This window comes from Cherax quadricarinatus, unplaced genomic scaffold (genome assembly GCF_038502225.1).
Source record: "Cherax quadricarinatus isolate ZL_2023a unplaced genomic scaffold, ASM3850222v1 Contig211, whole genome shotgun sequence".
NCBI lineage: Eukaryota > Metazoa > Arthropoda > Malacostraca > Decapoda > Parastacidae > Cherax > Cherax quadricarinatus.
This window is the reverse complement of record NW_027195237.1, coordinates 146,999-159,056: the sequence shown is the minus strand read 5'-3', so window position 1 is coordinate 159,056 and position 12,058 is coordinate 146,999. Positions and strand designations below refer to the sequence as shown.

At 41.6% G+C, this 12,058-nt stretch overlaps 1 long non-coding RNA gene across 2 annotated transcripts in view; it reads right to left on the bottom strand.

Moving 5' to 3' along the window:
• The window catches only part of LOC138851261 (uncharacterized), a 40,997-nt gene extending 30,649 nt beyond the window's left edge, over positions 1-10,348 (bottom strand). Inside the window, exon 1 of one of the 2 annotated variants that reach the window (XR_011391100.1) lies at positions 10,266-10,348. This is a non-coding gene — a long non-coding RNA (uncharacterized lncRNA). Of the gene's footprint in view, positions 1-10,246 lie in introns of both variants that reach the window. The other variant, XR_011391099.1, reaches the window with a different exon arrangement.
• Positions 10,349-12,058: the final 1,710 nt, after the last annotated feature.

The following is a 12,058-nucleotide window of genomic DNA, read 5'->3' as shown; positions in this document are numbered from 1 at the left end:
ACGTCGTCACTTAAAACTCCTTTCATTGGAAAGGCTTCAGCGGCGTCAGCGGCTGCAACTGTTCTAATAATTATAACTGTTCCAGCTGCTGCAAATGTTCCAGCAGCACCAACAGCTTCACAGGCTCCAAATACAATCTCAAGGGTTCCAGAAGCTCTCGAATGTCTCCCGCTGTTCCAGTTGTTCCAACGGCTACAACCATTCAAACCGCTGTTCCAGCAGCTACGACCATTACAATGACTCCCAAATATTGTACCGGTTTCAACGGTCCCCCTGGCTCCACGTACACCGTTTTGCTTGCAGCTCTGAATGATATCTTCACTTATATCAACACAATGTGTATCACCAGACTAACATCAATGCTGAGGTAATATCGACGTCAATGCTGAGGTAATATTGACGTCAGTGCTGAGGTAATAGCGACGTCAACGATGAGGTAATATTGACGTCAGTGCTTAGGTAATATTGACGTCATTGCTGAGGTAATATCGACGTCAATGCTGAGGTAATATTGACGTCAGTGCCGAGGTAATATCAACGTCAACGCTGAGGTAATATTGACGTCAGTGCTGAGGTAATATTGACGCCAATGCTGAGGTAACATTAACGTCAATGCTGATATAATATCAACGTCAACGCTGAGGTAATATCAATGTCAACGCTGAGGTAATATCAATGTCAGTGCTGAGGAAATATTGACGTCAATGCTGAGGTAATATTGACGTCAATGCTGAGGTAATATTGGCGTCAATGCTGAGGTAATATCAACGTCAGCGCTAAGGTAATATCAACGTCAACGATGAGTAATATTGACGTCAATGCTGAGGTAATATCAACGTCAACGCTGAGGTAATATCAACGTCAGTGCTGAGGTAATATTGACGTCAGTGCTGAGATATATTGACGTCAATACTGAGGTAATATTGATGTCAATGCTGAGGTAATATTGACGTCAATACTGAGGTAATATTGACGTCAATGCTGAGGTAATATTAACGTCAATGCTGAGGTAATATTGACGTCAATGCTGAGGTAATATTGACATCAATACTGAGGTAATATTGACGTCAATGCTGAGGTAATATTGACGTCAATACTGAGGTAATATTGACGTCAATGCTGAGGTAATATTAACGTCAATGCTGAGGTAATATTGACGTCAATGCTGAGGTAATATTGACGTCAATACTGAGGTAATATTGACGTCAATGCTGAGGTAATATCAACGTCAGTGCTGAGGTAATATCAACGTCAACGCTGAGATTATATCAACGTCAGTGCTAAGGTAATATCAACGTCAACGATGAGTAATATTGACGTCAATGCTGAGGTAATATTGACGTCAATGCTGAGGTAATACTGACGTCAATGCTGAGGTAATATCAACGTCAGTGCTGAGGTAATATCAACGTCAACGCTGAGATAATATCAACGTCAGCGCTAAGGTAATATCAACGTCAACGCTGGATTTTGTCTGATGAATTCCTCTGACCTACAAGTAACTCACACTTAAAATAGGAAATGTAAGACAACGTTTGGATCGGTCCTGGACCATAAACAAGTCACAACCGAGAAAAATAGAGAAGAGCGGAAGACAGATCGGTAACAGGAAGGAAGGAGAAGGTTATTGTAGCAGTACTGGTGTAGTAATGGTAATAATGTTACTAGTAGTAGTAGCAGTAGTACTTGTAGGTAAGAACATAAGAACATAAGAACGAAGGAACACTGCAGAAGGCCTACTGGCCCATGCGAGGCAGGTCCAAGTCTCCTACCGGCTTAAGCCAATGCACCCAACCTAGTCAGGTCAGGTCACATTGACTTAAGGGAGGAACACGGCAACCGACCTGGTAGCACAAGCTATCAGGTCTAACTCACACCCACCCACATCCACTCATGTATTTATCCAACCTATTTTTAAAGCTACACAACGTTCTGGCCTCTATAACGGTACTTGGGAGTTTGTTCCACTCATCCACAACTCTATTACCAAACCAGTACTTTCCTATATCCTTCCTGAATCTGAATTTTTCCAACTTAAAACCATTGCTGCGAGTCCTGTCTAGGCTAGATATTTTCAGCACACTATTTACATCCCCTTTATTTATTCCTGTCTTCCATTTATACACCTCAATCATATCCCCCCTAATTCTACGTCTTTCTAGAGAGTGCAGATTCAGGGCCCTTAGTCTATCCTCATAGGGAAGGTTTCTGATACATGGGATCAACTTTGTCATCCTCCTTTGTACATTTTCCAGAGAATTTATATCCATTCTGTAATAAGGTGACCAAAACTGTGCAGCATAATCTAAATGAGGCCTAACCAAGGATGTATAGAGTTGAAGAACAACCTGAGGACTCCTATTATTTATGCTTCTTGATATGAAGCCAAGGATTCTATTAGCTTTATTGCGAACACTTATGCACTGTTGTCTTGGTTTCAGATTACTGCTAACCAGAACTCCTAAATCTTTTTCGCAATCCGTAATATTAAGATCTACATTATTTAGTTTATATGTGGCATGGTTATTGTCCTGTCCAACATTTAGAACTTTGCATTTGTCTATATTAAACTGCATCTGCCACTTCTCCGACCACTGCATCAGTCTATTCAAATCTTCCTGGAGTGCTCGAATGTCCTCGTCAGAATGAATTCGACGGCCTATTTTGGTGTCATCGGCAAACTTGCCGATGTCGCTCTTTATGCCCTCATCTATGTCGTTTATGTAGATTGTGAACAGCAGGGGGCCCAACACTGACCCCTGTGGAACACCGCTCGTGACACTTCCCCACTCTGATTTCTCCCCATTTATGCAAACTCTCTGCTGCCTATTTGTCAACCATGCCTCTATCCAGGAAAAAATTTCTCCTCCTATTCCATGTGCTTTAATTTTCCTCAATAGTCTCTGATGTGGGACCCTGTCAAAAGCCTTACTGAAGTCCATATACACAATATCATATTCATTACCATGATCTACCTCCTCAAATACCTTAGTGAAAAAAGTTAATAAATTCGTAAGGCAGGAACGCCCCTTTGTAAAACCATGCTGAGATTCGTTGATTAATTTATGCTTTTCAAGGTGGCTACGAACTGCCTCGGCAATTATTGATTCCATAAATTTTCCCACTATGGAGGTTAGGCTTATTGGTCTATAGTTCGAAGCTAAGGACCTGTCACCTGTTTTGAAAATAGGTATCACATTTGCCATTTTCCACTTATCTGGCACCATGCCAGTTTGTAGTGATATGTTGAAAAGATTAGCCAAAGGTGTGCTAAGCTCCTCTTTACATTCCTTTAGAACCCTTGCATACAGTTCATCAGGGCCTGGGGATTTGTTAGGTTTTAATTTATCTATTTGCCTAAGGACCATGTCACTTGTGACCCTAATAGTGCACAGTTTATTATCGTCCTGTTCTACATAATTTATCATTACTGGAATATCGCTGGTATCCTCCTGTGTAAAAACTGAGAGGAAGTATGTGTTAAAAATTCTACACATTTCCTTATCACTGTCAGTGAGCTGACCCGAGGAACTTTTGAGTGGGCCTATCTTGTCCCTGATCTTACTTCTGTATACCTGAAAGAATCCTTTTGGGTTAGTCTTCGATTCTCTTGCAACTTTAACCTCATAATCTCTTTTTGCTTTTCTAATTCCCTTTTTTATTTCTCTCTTTAACTGAATATATCGATTTCTCAATTGCCCCTCTCCTCTTTTGATTTGCCTATATATGCCTCTCTTTTGACCAATCAGATATTTTAATCTATTGTTCATCCATTTAGGATCATTTTTGTTTGATCTGATTTCCCTATTTGGAACATAATTTGACTGAGCAGCTAGAACTATGCCCTGGAAAGCATCATATCGGCAACCATCACCACCTACCTGACCCTTAGTCAGGTCATTCCAGTTCAGCCCACCTAAGTAATTTTTCAGTCCTATGAAATCAGCCAAGCGAAAGTCAGGGACGGAGACTTGATTGCCATTATTAGGGGAATTCCATGATATATTAAAACTGAGTGATTTGTGATCACTTTCCCCAAGCTCATCATTAACCTCAAGATTATTAATTAGTGTTTCCCTACTGGCAAGAACCAAGTCAAGGAGGTTATTTCCCCTAGTTGGCTCTGTCACAAACTGTTTTAAAAAACAATCCTGGATCGTATCAAGAAAGTCACCTGACTCTAAATTTCCTGTCAAATTGCTCCAGTCAATCTGTCTATAGTTGAAATCTCCCATTAGCACAACATTTTCGTATGTAGATGCCTTACGAATTTCGTCCCATAGAAGTTTACTGCACTCCCTATCAAGATTTGGGGCCCTATAAATCACACCCAAAATTAGTTTTTCTCGGCCCTCGAGAAGCTGTAACCAAACAGATTCAGTGGCTGACGCTTCTAATTTAATATCTTGTCTAACACAACAATTTAAATTGTCTCTGACATACATCGCTACTCCACCACCTTTCCTGTTGACCCTGTCAGTGTGGAATAATTTATAGCCTTGTATGTGACATTCAGAGGGCATCTCTCTATCTTTCAGATTGAGCCAGGTCTCTGTTATAGCAATAATATCTATGTTTCCTGCACTTGCAATTAATCTTAGCTCATCTATCTTATTTCTTACACTCCTGCTATTAGTATAGTAAACCTTAAGGGAGCTAGTCCCTTGCTGCCCTCTGCTGTCCCCCTTTGTTTGCTGACCTGATCTATTGTCTTTATTTATAACTTCATGCTGAATGCCTTTTATACATTTACTGTTTCCAACCCAAGTGTTGCAACCTGCTTGTTTCCCACACACACCCATACCTCTATCTTCCATCAGTTTAAAATCATAGGCATTTCACCAATGGCCTTCTCAATCGAGTCTGCAAGTGCTACCACCCCAGCCCCAGAGAGATGTACCCCATCCCTTGCATACATATCATGTTTGCCATAAAAGTTGTTCCAGTTGTCAATGAATGGGATTGCAAGTTCCTTGCAGTATCTGTCTAGCCAGCAATTTACACCAATTGCCCTAGACAACCATTCATTTCCTACTCCCCTTCTAGGCAAGATGCTACATATGATTGGGATCCCTCCCTTAGACTTAATGAAATCTATAGCTGACCTGTACTTATCTAGCAGCTCTTCTCTCCTACCCTTCCCAATATCATTTCCACCAGCACTGAGACAGATAATGGGCTTGCTCCCATTACCTGACATGATATTATCCAGCCTGTTGACAATGTCCCCAACACCAGCTCCAGGGAAGCACACTCTATCTCTCATCTTCTTATTCCTATTACAAAAAGCACGGTCAATGTATCTTACCTGAGAGTCACCAACCACAAGAATGCGCTTACCTCCATTAGCAGGGGCAGTAGTACCCTTACCTTCACTGGCCACTGAAGTACATTCATCCTGAAGAACAGAGAAGCGATTTCCTACCTTCAGATCTTCACTCTTAACTTTCCTTACTCTGATGCGCCTTCCATTACTGTGAACTACTCGCCACTTGTAGCAGGTGCTGGGCTGCACCTCACTGCTGGTAGCCGTTGCTGCCTCCCCAACTACAGCCTCCTCACAGCGAGAGACAGACTGCACCTCGCTGCTAGAAGCCTCATTCCCCACAACTCCAGCCACCTCACACTCTCTCCCAGACCCATTGAGGTGGACCTTCAGCCTCCTAATCTCCTCCTGGAGAAGCAAGACCTCCTCCTTCAACTCTCCAACCTCAATTTTTAAAACACTGCAGAAGCAAGCCATGCTTTGTAACCGTCCACACTAATCCCCAAAGCAGCTCAGGGTCTGTGTTAGCAGAGGACCAGTTAATGGGATGTTTGTGATTTCTGTTTTGTAATAATGTTGGTAGAATTACCGACAATATGTTAGGTAAAAGGACACAAGTGTAACTAATGGGACATTTTTTGGTGGCAACTGTTACAAAAATACAGTGACAGCGGGTATATATAGGTAAAGAGGTAGGTTGTAGGTAGTAGTAGTAGTAGTCCTTATGCTGGTAATACTAGTAGTAGTAGTAGCAGTAGTAGTAACAGTGGTAGTAGTAGCAGTAGTTCTTGTGCTGGTAGTAGTAGTAGTAGTAGTAGTAGTAGTAGTAGTAGCAGCGGTAGTATTAGTAGTAGTGGTGCTTGTGCTGGTAATAGTAGTAGTAGTAGTAGTACTTGTGGTAGTAGCAGTAGTACTTATGATAGTAGTAGTAGTAGTAGTACTTGTGGTAGTAGCAGTAGTACTTATGGTGGTGGTAGTAGTAGTAGTGGTGGTAGTGGTAGCAGTTATGTAATGGCGGGATTTATTGTTTTAAACAGAAAAAAAGTGCCTTTATTCTGTTTAATTCCGTTATAAATAGCGATTAATGATGATTCAAGGTAATTGCGTCTACATCATCTCCACCAGCGTCACTTGGTTACGTTATGTGGACGACGTCCTCATAATAACTCCTAAACGTTTTGATGTGCGGAATCTTCAGGGGGAGACTCAACGTAGTCCAGTTACAAGTTACCTTTTCTAGACTTCCTCATTCACAAAGTAGTTAACGATCTAAGGTTTCAACTTTACAGGAAACCTACAAACAAAAACGATCTCACATACTTCTACTCCAGTCAAGATACTAAGACCAAAAGAGACATCATTGGATTTTTCCTGTAAGCATACCGAGTAGTCCAGTTTCTCGACGAGGTACATACATACACTAAACCTTCACTGATCTATATTCCCGTTCCTTTTTCATTAAAGATTGCCCTTCAAATAAATTCTCCACGCACTAACACCACTTCTAACAAAATTATAATCCTTTCCTATAGCCAAGCTGCTATAGGGAAGGATTATTATTTTGTTAGCTTTTGCAAGCTCTGAAGTGCTTGCACAAGCTAACACTAGAGTCGCCATCGCAACCAGCACGTCTATAAAAGATCTGACGAGGACAAAATTAAAAAGCATTGATCCAATCAAAGCGGGGTTTATAATATGCCCTGTGGAGGTTGTGACAGAATATACGTAGGTGAAACAACAAGAAACCTTGAAACACGTCTCAGCGAACACACAAATGCAGGTAGGGAAGACAACTTGACCAACGCCTGCGTACAACACGGAATTCCGTCAACCACCTAATGAAATTTAACGATGCATGTCTAGTAATCAAAGAACCCAAGTGCCTTGAATCATCATTGATCGATTTTTCTAACACAATTTAAAAGAATGCAGGCAGCTTCATCATCTCCGGAGTATTGACAAGCATTGTTCACAAAATAATAAACTCTGCCATCACATAGCTGCTACAATTACTACTACTACTACTATCACAGGACTACTACTACTACCAGCACATGGACTACTACTACTACCAGCACATAGACTACTACTACCTACAACGATTACGTTTTGCACCTCACTCTGTACCTATATGCTCCTCTATGTGTCCCTGTATTGTTTGTAATGGCTAGACAAAGCTCCTGGAGAGCGAAACGTTACCACAATAAAACGTCACATTAGTTGCACTCGTGTCCTTTACCTAACAGATTTACAACAACGTTATTGTTAGCATGGCGAACACTTCCCTATTCTTCAAGTTTATCAAAAAAAAATTGGATGCACCAGTTTCACCAACGTAATGTAGAGAGCAGGAGAAGCAGGAAATGGGGTAGACACCGGAAGCGCCAGTGACAGGAGGAGGAGAGCAAGTATGAACTAGATTACTACGATGTGTATTAGTTTGGTGAAATGCAAGTTTAATATCTGAAAGACGAAGGATGATATTAAGATTCCGCAAATTGGAAACACAGGGTTTGGGAGGAGAGAATAAGAGTTTGTGAAGCTGGAAAAATAGCCAAGGAATGAACCGCCTCGAAGAGCCGAGTAATTAAGGATCAGAGATGCGGCGGACAAGGGGAGAGAAACAAAGTACTTTATTGGACAGAAGAACTATGGTAAGAATAAAAGTAATGTATATGCCTCTGTAAAGGGGAAAAGAGGTACACAAAAGCATCTCACAGACAGGTTGACATGACCATTAACTCGTTCCAGTACTATTCTTAATAATTATATCTAATTGTATCGTTGTTGTTTCTGTTACTACCACTACTACTAATATTACTACTACCAGTATCTAACGCTGCTATTATAACTAGTATCTTCTTCCTCCTCCCTGTTTCCTATCTATATTTTGGTTTCATCCGCCTTTTCTCGTTCATTTGAGATTTGACGAGGGTCCAAGACAGACCGAAAAATAAGTGTGGGTCATATGTGACCCGCTGCAGCCTCCAACACCGAATCTAGACAAGTTTTCTGAGAGATGTCATCTCACCCCATAGACAGAATGGTACATGTGCCTCTGTTGTCAGTGTGGAATGACTGTAATAAACTAGTGTAGGTTCATGCTGAACAATATTATCTAGTGTAGGTTCATGCTGAACAGTATCATTCTGTCTGCAGTTCTTACCGTCTCTTTAACTAGTTAACAATACCTGGGCTGAATACATCATCTCTACATCTCTACTGCTTCTGCTACCTCCTCTGTACTCGACTGAAGAAGCCTGCTGTGTAGGCGAAACGTTTCGGAATAAATTTACCTTACTCTTGCACATGTGTCTTAACTATCACCTTGTAGGTATTGTGTGTCATTATCATATTCACGTTCTTTTACCTACTAACATTATTGCAATATATAAATCTCTACATCAGTTTCCTATCTCTGACAGGAGTATTGTAGGCCTCTATTTTTGGGGGGACCCCCTCCCCCCATCCTTGCTCAACACTGATTACCTCTCACTCCCCAGAGTAGACATATAAGCCTACATGATTACGTAAACGTAGGTAAGTAAATTTAGGGAGCAATCTGCAACGTGCTTAGACCGACGCATATTGCCTATTACCTTACCTATTTATAAGTGTAATGCAATAAAAGGATCCCATTTTACCTTGCAAGCGAGAATTTTCCAACACTGGCTTCTGCAACAGTGTCTCCCGATGTGGCGTTACTGTCTCTCATAACAATTAATGTTTTGCTGGGCTGAGACACTTGGGGAAAAAATAATTGATGTTGATTCCTTCGTAGGAGATCGAATAAATCTCTTCTTTCGTTCATTACATTCTTCCACACGAGAATAGTGAACAATATATCTATATATATATATATATATATATATATATATATATATATATATATATATATATATATATATATATATATATATATATATATATATATATGAGCGTGTTTGATAGGAGTGAATGGAGACAAATGGTTTTTAATACTTGACGTGCTGTTGGAGTGTGAGCAAAGTAACATTTATGAAGGGGTTCAGGGAAACCGGCAGGCCGGACTTGAGTCCTGGAGATGGGAAGTACAGTGCCTGCACTCTGAAGGAGGGGTGTTAATGTTGCAGTTTAAAAACTGTAGTGTAGAGCACCCTTCTGGCAAGACAGTGATGGAGTGAATGATGGTGAAAGTTTTTCTTTTTCGGGCCACCCTGCCTTGGTGGGAATCGGCCAGTGTGATAATAAAATAATAAAATATATATATTACATATATATATATGTATATATATATATATATATATACATCGGTTAATACAAGAAACATTATACTGTATACTGAATTAGACACATGCAACACCTGCCTTCTTTATTCAAAGACTTTCCGCCAACCATTCACATTTTTGTCAGTTTAGTACAGATGATGTAAGAAGGCGGTAGAAGATGGTTGGCGAAACGACCCGAGATAAAGACACGCAGGTGTTGCACATGTGTTTAATTGCTCAACTCGTCGGTATTGTGTTTCAGTAATGTAGTGATAATTATGCAATATTTGCAACCAGCACTGTATAGTTCTTGCAGTTAATATTATTCAGTTTTAACTGCAACATAATGCTTCTTGCAGCTAGTGTTCTTGCAGCTGTTGCAACGTCCACTAAACAGATCATTTGATAAGCTACCAGAATGTAGCGGGTTTAAGACGTGTAGCGTACACGTAACACCAGGGAAGGCAGTAGTGAACAAGACCTCAAGTTCAAGACCCCCTTAAAGATGGTCCCAAACGCACGTTCAAGACCCCTCAAGGATGGTCCCAAGCACACGTTCAAGACCCCCTCAAGGATGATCCCAAACACACGTTCAAGACCCCCTCAAGGATGGTCCCAAACGCACGTTCAAGACCCCCTCAAGGATGGTCCCAAGCACACGTTCAAGACCCCCTCAAGGATGGTCCCAAACACACGTTCAAGACCCCCTCAAGGATGGTCCCAAAGTGTACACCTCAGTACTGACGACCCACCGACACACTACACTGTCTAGGATAGCACTGATGTCAGGCGAGGTCCTGCGGCCTCTGTACGGCCTCACTGAGGACATTGTGAGGACACTCTGAGGACTCACAGGGGTAACCAGGGACCAACCCCCACCCTCACGTCCCTGCCCATGACCCATGCGTGAAAGTACAAGTCTCCCACCCCCCTACTAGGAAGCCTATCTCCCTGCTTCATAGTACCTCTCCTCCCTCACCGAGAACCAGAGCCCCTTCTTGCCTCTCCCTCTCTCTCTCTCTCTCTCTCTCTCCCTTTTTCTTCATCCCATTCAGGTTGATGGACCTATAGATATATTTGTGTAAATTAACATAGCTCGGTTGGTAGCGCGCCCAGCTCACACACTGAGATCCGTGGTTCGATACTCTGTAGGGCGTGATTCCTTTAGACACTTGCTATCCCCGTTCACCCAGTAGTCAATGGGTACCTGGGTGGTAGTCAATGGGTACCTGGGTGTTAGTCAACTGTTGTGGGTCGCATCCTGGGGACAAAATTAACCTAATTTACCCGACATGCTCAGCATAACAAGAGGCTTTCTATATAACATGTCATTGATGTCAACTATGGTCTGTGTAAGTTGTATCAAGTACATGTAGAAATTAAGATCATTATTATTATTATTATTATTATTATTATTATTATTATTATTATTATTATTATTATTATTATTATTATTATTATTATTATTATTATCATCATCATTATTTGCACGAAAGTAACTTAGCGACCTGGCTTGAGTTTGAAAAATCAATGGAAAATCAATGTTGTGTTAAACAAACCATACCAGGGGCGGGATCTGAACCCGCGGATTTCGTGAGTAATGTTGTGTTGCTATGGTGAGGATCAGGTCAGTTACCACCCAGCTGTTGCAGTGACGAATTTACACAGCTTATAAATATACATCTAAAATTATTATTCCTGTGTGTGTGACTGGCTATGTTGAGAGATGGTAATCCCAGGAATAATAATTCAAGCATTGATGATATGAAATCTTGACAGCTTCGTTAAGCTTTTTTTTTAATACAGCTGTTCCTATAGAGGGTAAAGAAAATATGGTCATAGCCTAACTGAAGTCTCAAAGCTTAGGTTGACACAACTGAAGTCTCCCAGCTTAGGGAGACATTAATGAAGTTTCCCAGCTTAGGGTGACACTACTGAAGTCTCCCAGCTTGGACTGCTACTACTGAAGTTTCCCAGCTTAGGGTGACACTACTGAAGTCTCCCAGCTTAGGGTGACACAACTGAAGTCCCCCAGCTTAGGGTGACACTACTAAAGTCTCCAAGCTTAGGTTGACACTACTGAAGTCTCCCAGCTTAGGGTGAGACTACTAAAGTCTCCCAGCTTAGGGTGACACTACTGAAGTCTCCCAGCTTAGGGTGACACTACTAAAGTCTCCCAGCTTAGGGTGACACTACTGAAGTCTCCCAGCTTAGGGTGACACTACTGAAGTCTCCCAGCTTAGGTTGACACAACTGAAGTCCCCCAGCTTAGGGTGACACTACTGAAGTCTCCCAGCTTAGGTTGACACAACTGAAGTCCCCCAGCTTACAGTGACACTACTGAAGTCTCCCAGCTTAGGTTGACACAACTGAAGTCTCCCAGCTTAAGGTGACACTACTAAAGTCTCCCAGCTTAGGGTGACACTACTGAAGTCTCCCAGCTTAGGGTGACACTACTGAAGTCTCCCAGTCTAGGCTGACACAACTGAAGTCTCCCAGCTTAGGGTGACACTACTGAAGTCTCCCAGCTTAGGCTGACACAACT